This window comes from Bison bison, unplaced genomic scaffold (assembly GCF_000754665.1).
Source record: "Bison bison bison isolate TAMUID 2011002044 unplaced genomic scaffold, Bison_UMD1.0 scf7180017864145, whole genome shotgun sequence".
In the NCBI taxonomy this organism is placed as follows: Eukaryota; Metazoa; Chordata; class Mammalia; order Artiodactyla; family Bovidae; genus Bison; species Bison bison.
This window is the reverse complement of record NW_011494717.1, coordinates 4,190,112-4,198,209: the sequence shown is the minus strand read 5'-3', so window position 1 is coordinate 4,198,209 and position 8,098 is coordinate 4,190,112.

Below are 8,098 nucleotides of genomic sequence, written 5' to 3'. Positions count from 1 at the left end.
CGGAATGATCAATAATACCTGCTGTTTAAGTTTACAAAACCCTATCCCTTACTTGTGTAAAACACTGCATGACCCTGTGTTTCTTTTCTCACTTATAGTTACTATCTTAGTCTGAGCATTCATAATTTGTTGATTGGTTTGTTGCTTAAATTTTATAAGCAATTCTTACATTTTACCTCTTCAATAAAATCAGGTTTGGCAGGAAGTTGGTGGATGTTGTTCTTATGGTTAATCAGTATGGGTGTTGCACTTTGAACACAATATCTCGGAGGAGAGTCATGTATCTTTCTCTTTTTGTATAACCTGCGGGTTTACTGGGCTTGCATTTATGCATCTGGTGAGCAAAGCTGTGTCTGTCTAACCATCTTTGCTTACAGCACCCGAGTCTAAGCATGTGGACGGTGAAATGAACAGTTTATATGATGCTTCACAGGAAACCTCAAGGTTAAAAGCTTGGAGAGTGGATGAAGCTGTAGCAACAGGCATTTGAGGCTACAATCATACAAGGATTCTGGCCAAACTCTGATCAAAAGGTATAGCCTTTAGGGACCTACTGCTTTTTCTAAAAATTTTTTCCCAATGGAATCCCAGCTTATGCTTCTCAGTTCATCTTTTCTCTTCAAAGATCAGAAGATGCAAGGCATCTGCTGATAAGAAAGATAAAACTGAAAAGTCAGGTGTACATACTGCCATTCAGGGAGGCACACAAGTCACAGTACATGTGGAATTCAATGATTTGAATATACTTGTAGAATTTCAGAACTGTGCACATTTTCCCCTGATCCAAAAACTTATATTTTGGGGGAAGTGGCATATGAATTTTCCATCCTCTGTTTCCTCAAAGAAAATGGTTAAATTCATATTCTTTCTCTGTTTTTGTCTTTCTCCTGTTGGATCTCCCCTTCTTCATTCCCTCCATTCTAAATGGTTGGATACCGTTTTGTGAGTGTCTGTTAGGAGCTAGACATCATGCCAATTGCTTGTATTCAGCATCTCAAAGCATCTAATCCTCACAACACCTGCCCTCATTTGTCCTTGCCAATGGTCACACTGCTGGCAAGTTAAAGAACCAACAGAATGGCATTGTCTAGACTAGTCCCAATGTTTCATATTGTCTGTCCACAAACACCTGGAGGGGGATTGCTTACTGCTGGGGACCCAATTAACCTTAAAAGCTTCTGCACATCAAAGGAAACTATTAGTAAGGTGAAAAGACAGCCTTCAGAATGGGAGAAAATAATAGCAAATGAAGCAACTGACAAACAACTAATCTCAAAAATATACAAGCAACTCCTACAGCTCAATTCCAGAAAAGTAAATGACCCAATCAAAAAATGGGCCAAAGAACTAAATAGACATTTCTCCAAAGAAGACATACAGATGGCTAACAAACACATGAAAAGATGCTCAACATCACTCATTATCAGAGAAATGCAAATCAAAACCACTATGAGGTACCGTTTCACACCAGTCAGAATGGCTGCGATCCAAAAGTCTACAAATAATAAATGCTGGAGAGGGTGTGGAGAAAAGGGAACCCTCTTACACTGTTGGTGGGAATGCAAACTAGTACAGCCACTATGGAGGACAGTGTGGAGATTCCTTAAAAAACTGGAAATAGAACTGCCTTATGATCCAGCAATCCCACTGCTGGGCACACACACTGAGGAAACCAGAAGGGAAAGAGACACGTGTACCCCAATGTTCATCGCAGCACTGTTTATAATAGCCAGGACATGGAAGCAACCTAGATGTCCATCAGCAGATGAATGGATAAGAAAGCGGTGGTACATATACACAATGGAGTATTACTCAGCCATTAAAAAGAAAACATTTGAATCAGTTCTAATGAGGTGGATGAAACTGGAGCCTATTATACAGACTGAAGCAAGCCAGAAGGAAAAACACCAATACAGTATACTAACGCATATATATGGAATTTAGAAAGATGGTAACAATAACCTGGTGTACGAGACAGCAAAAGAGACACTGATGTATAGAACAGTCTTATGGACTCTGTGCGAGAGGGAGAGGGTGGGAAGATTTGGGAGAATGGCATTGAAACATGTAAAATATCATGTATGAAACGAGATGCCAGTCCAGGTTCGATGCACGATACTGGATGCTTGGGGCTGGTGCACTGGGACGACCCAGAGGGATGGTGTGGGGAGGGAGGAAGGAGGAGGGTTCAGGATGGGGAGCACGTGTATACCTGTGGTGGATTCATTTTGATATTTGGCAAAACTAATACAATTATGTAAAATTTAAAAATAAAATAAAATTAAAAAACAATAAAAATAAATAAATAAAACATATTGGTGTTCTAGAGACCTGCTTTAGATCTACCAATCTGCCATCTGCGTGTTCCACCAGGGCATAAGCTAGTCAGGAGCATGTCTTAGTTTGGCAGGTAGGGAAGACGAAGTCTCGTCAGGAACAATGCAATGGAATAATGCTGCAAGACTTAAATGACACCATACACGTGTTCCATTACAGATATCTGCCCCAGGTGACTTTTCCGAAGATCACAAGCGTGTGGCCGATGGTACGCAAAGGCCTGTGGAATGGGATGACTAATCAATAAACATAAGCATGAGATGGAATGAAATATATGCTAACAAATATATACTGCATTAATTTAGCACAGACAGTAACGTGTTCTGTAGACCTTCCCGCACAATGCAGTGACACACCACTGCGTTATTAATGCTTTGGAAAAATTTATTTATTCTATGCCATTAGTGTATTTTAACAAACATTGCTTTGGGACAGTATGCCTGCCAATTTATGTTTATGAGACTGTCAACATAATTTACATGCAGACAAAAATATGATACAATATTGCCAATGTAGAATCGGCTTGTCAAATGATATTGTCACAAAAAAATGAAACAGTACCCCAGCTGAGGAACTGAGCATATTCATCACTTCTGGCTGCACAGAATTTGAGGTGACACGCTGAAATACATTTAATGCCTTTTTTTCATGCATCAAATGAATAAAAAGTGAGTGAATGAGGTACTTCTGACTGCCACATACCATGCAAAAGCAAATAGATTTCTTGCTTCCCAAGGAACAAAAAAGTATAAAGATAATACATGGGTTTTCTGAAATAGTTGAAGAATTATATTTATAATTTGTGTGGAAACTGAAAATGCAGCAAAAATCACAAACAGTCCTAAGTGTTCAGCTGCAGTGATGCAGTGATTAAAACTATAATGGGAGGAGATCATGTCAATTTAAAGTCCCTGGTCCATCCAGGATAAAGAGCTGGGGCAGTGTCAAACAGGAATAGTTATTATGCCCAGAAAGTTACATTAAACAGAGAAATTTTAGTAAGGCTGTTTCTTTCATAAGTAAAGAATTAGAACTGGACTTGCCTTTTCTGCACTTTGCAAACTCCAATCCCAAGATCATGGCTTTTGGACAATGAAAGTTTCTAGATCTGGAAGGACCTGAATATATCTGAGATTCAGTAATAAGGATGTAAGTACCCCAGTCAAAGATTTTCCATTTCTCCCTGTGCTGATGGTTTGTGGGTTCAAAGGATTTTACTGCAAGGTGAATACCAAGCTTGTCCCCAGAAAGCACAAGGTCAAAGAGTTTTGCCAGTCTGGAAGGAACTGCTCTCCGGGAGCTGCCTTCACCACTGATGAACGGCTCTGTGTTCCGGAGGCCATTCCTTGCTCCAGGCTCCATGGTGTGACATGGGTTCCTGTGGCTCGTCCACCTCTGTCGACTTGCTGTAAGGGGAGATGGCGCTCTTGTTCTCACGTGCTCCCTCTATCTCATAGGAATACCTCAAATAAGTGAACATGACTCTAGTAAATGCCCTTATGGTTGTAACATCCATGCTCAGACCTCGTGTTTTCAAGGAAGAAAAATAAAAACTCTGGTCAGGAACAAAGAGGGCTTTCCTGGTGGCTCAGGGGTAAAGAATCTGCCTGCCAATGCAGGAGATGTGGGTTCAATCCTTGGGTTGGGAAGATCCCCTGGAAAAGGAAATGACAGCCCACTCCACTATTCCTGCCTGGGAAATCTCATGGACAGAGGATCCTGCCAGGCGACAGTCCATGGGGTTGCAAAAGAGTCGGACATGACTGAGTGACTAAACAACAGGAATAAGAGTACGCGGCTCATGTTCACCAGTGACAGGCTGGTGGGTCAGGAGCACAGAAAGGACACTGAGTTCTCTCCTGAAACTCCAAGTTTAACAAACTGCAGCATGGGAGTAACAGAATGAAACTGTGGAGGACTTAGTGTAACAGAAGAGACAATACCAGGTCTGCCACCTGAAGCCCTGACTGTGCGGCATGCTATCTGATGCTAACTCTCTGAGCTGGTCCTCAGTGTCTTCATACACAAAATGGGAATAATACCTGCCTCACAGGTTTGTCCTAAGAATTAAATGGAAACACCTGAACTGCCTGATATTCAGCCATTTTGATGTACAACTATATACATACATATAATACGTGTATATATATGTATCTATCTTATGGTTCACCAACCACAATTCCAGACTTGTAATATATTTATTGGCTGTTGAGCTAAATACAATACATTAAAAGTTGAAGAAACTATGCAAAACAGGTAAAGTATGACTATTTTTACTCCTACTAATACTACCACTGCTATTTTTACTATACTAACCATTATTCTCCATCAATAATATTTATATTTTGTGAAATATAACCTTCCGAATATCACCAGGTAAAGCAAGTGATAAGACACAAGATATAGTCTATCTTAAAAGAGATTTTATTTTTTGCAGCACATACATAGAACTCTGACTATTTATCTTGATGATCCATGAAAAAGATCAATCCTATCATAAAAGATTTTACCTGAAAGTGACCTCTAACCCAAGACCCTGAAAACTCTTCTTAAGCTAATGTCTCCTATTAGCATAGAAGTTGCCAATTTCCATTTTATAGTCTCATTGGCAGCACTGTCAAAACAGCAGCTGGCTTCTGCAATTCAAAACAGAACATCAGTGAATGTTGTAATTCACAGCTGGGCAGAAGAAATGACCACAAAGGATGCTGGTGGCCAACACACCAGTTGGGATAAAGGGACAGACACAGCTTCTGAGAGCCCCCGAGCCTGTCTGTAATGCAATTCATTAGTAAAGGAGGAGGGGAAAAGGAGTAGGAAGAAAAGTAACGCAAGAAAGAGATACTGAGACAGGAAGTAGCTAGAGGAAGGGACAATAATGTAACAGAGAAAAATTGCTGCAGGAAAACAGGATGAAGCATCATTAAGAGTAGTCCACACCTGCTGGGTCTGAAGAGAGGTGAAAATGTTTGCATTAGGCACCAATTAGAGTGAATTATATAACACTTTTTATCTAGCCAGAAAAATTTCTTCCTGACCCCAGCTGATGATCACATGGTACCTTGGACTATGAAGATGAATAGCTCTTGTCATTTTGATCTCTGCATTAGAAATTATCGTCATTCTTATGAAAGAGATAAATTCATTTTAAAGAAGTTATATTAAAGAAATATACCTCAATACTAACTTGTAGCCAAATGTGGATGAACTAGTTTGGGGTAAAAAGGCAGAACATAAAACAAACAAATAAGAATCTCTTCCTTCCAAGTCCCTGCCAGCATGAAAGATTCAAGTATATTTCATTCTTGTTTAACTGCATGGAATGATTTGCCTATGGGTCAAAGACACTACTGAATTTGACAAACTACTGGATCTGGAATTTTTAGCTAAAAATGAACATGGATTCTGATGATGTATTACAAACACATTTGGACCTGAATTAGAATATTTATAGGTTCTATGAAGACCATCAAGATGTAGAGTCAGATATGAGTTAAGTTGGAATAAGTTTACTGTCAAATACTAATCAAAGAGCCAAATAAACTACCTAAAATAATCTGAGGTTTTTAAAGCCAAACAAGTATGTCAAGGGGCTTCCCTTGCGGCTCACTGGTAAAGAATCTGCCTGCAATATGGGAGCCCTGGGTTCAATCTATGGGTTGGGAAGATCCCCTGGAGAAGGGAAAGGCTACCCACTCCAGTATTCTGGCCTGGAGAATTCCATGGACTGTATAGTCTATGGGGTTGCAAAGGGCTGGACACAACTGAGTGACTTTCACTTTCAAGTATGTCAAGAATGAAAATGCCTCTGAGTGGAAGAACTTTTATTCAGGTCTCTCTACTTCAGTCAATGTGCCCAGAGTATGGCTTCTGACACCATGGAGAGCTCTGATCTATGGTTCCAGCACAGAAAGTGATATTCCAGATGAGACTAACTGGTCAGCAACCTACCCATCACGCTACAGATGACAGGAATAATGTGTTTCTGCAAGATGGTATTATACCACTGGTGAGTGGTTCACATGAGAGTTTTACTTGGTACACAGGCTAATATTGGTTTATCTATATGAATATCTTATACATCAAATCCATTCTATACAATTCTTTTAAGATAAGTTTATATAAGTAAAAGTGAGCTGACAAACATTAAACTTATAATGTGTGGGATACACAAAACATAATGTGAAAGTAGTGTCCAACTCTTTGCAACCACATGGACTATAGAGTCCATGGAATTCTCCAGGCCAGAATACTGGAGTGGGTAGCTGTTCCCTTCTCCAGGGATTCTTTCCAAACCAGGGATCAAACCCAGGTCTCCCATATTGCAGGTGGATTCTTTACAAGCTGAGCCACCAGGGAAGCCCAAGAATACTGGTGTGGGTAGCCTATGTCTTCTCCAGGGGTTCTTTCTGACCCAGGAATTGAACTGGGGTCTTCTTTACCAGCTGAGCTACCAGGATTGTGATGCTGGGCCTTAAATGATCAAAGTTTGCAAAACAGTAGCTTAGATGAAGGTATAGGGGGCTGTTGGCCAAATTTCCAGATGGTGCAAAGCAAAGAGGGATGTAGCCAATGTCTGATGAGAGAATCTTGTTGGGGAAGGGGGAATGCTGAGCCAAAACTGAAAATAACAATAACAGAAGCATAATTTTTCATATTTTAAGTGTAAAACATCAGAACAAGCATAGGAGGCATGGAGCCTCATTTCACTACAACTTATGTGAAAACACTTGCTATAAACCTGTATGCACATCAAGGAACAATAGTTAGAACCAGACAGGGAACAAGGGACTGGTTCAAAATTGGGAAAAGAGTATGTCAAGGCTGTACACTGTCACCCTGCTTATTTAACTTATATGCAGAGTACCATCACACGAAATGCTGGGCTGGGTAAATCACGAGCTGGAATTGAAATTTTCAGGAGAAAAATCAACAATCTCAGATATGCAGATGATACCACTCTAATGGCAGAAAGTGAAGAGGAACTAAACAGCCTCTTGATGAGGGTGAAAGAGCAGAGAGGAAAAGCTAGCTTGAAACTCAACATTCAAAAAACTAAAATCATGACATCCAGTCCCATCACTTCATGGCAAACAGAAGGGAAAAAAGCGGAAACAGTAATTTTATTTTCTTGGGCTCCAAAATCACTATGGATGGTGACTGCAGCCATGAAATTAGAAGAGGCTTGCTCCTTGGAAGAAAAGCTATGACAAACCTAGATAGCATATTAAAAAAAGCAGAGATATGACTTTGCCAATAAAGGTCCATGCAGTCAAAGCTATGGTTTTTCCTGTAGTCATCTACAGATGTGATAGTTGGACCATAAAGAAGGCTGAGCACTGAAGAATCAATGCTTTCAGATTGTGGTTGCTGGAGAAAACTCTTGAGAGTCCCTTGGACTGCAAGGAGATCAAATCAGTCAATCCTAAAGGAAATCATATGTGCGTAGATTTGTCTCTGGGCTTTCTATTTTATTCCATTGATCTATATTTCTGTCTTTGTGCCAGTACCATACTGTCTTGATAACTGTGGCTTTGTAGTAGAGCCTGAAGTCAGGTAGGTTGATTCCTCCAGTTCCATTCTTCTTTCTCAAGATCGCTTTGGCTATTCGAGGTTTTTTGTTTTTCCATACAAATTGTGAAATTATTTGTTCTAGCTCTGTGAAGAATACTGTTGGTAGCTTGATAGGGATTGCATTGAATCTATAAATTGCTTTGGGTAGTATACTCGTTTTCACTATATTGATTCTTCCAATCCATGA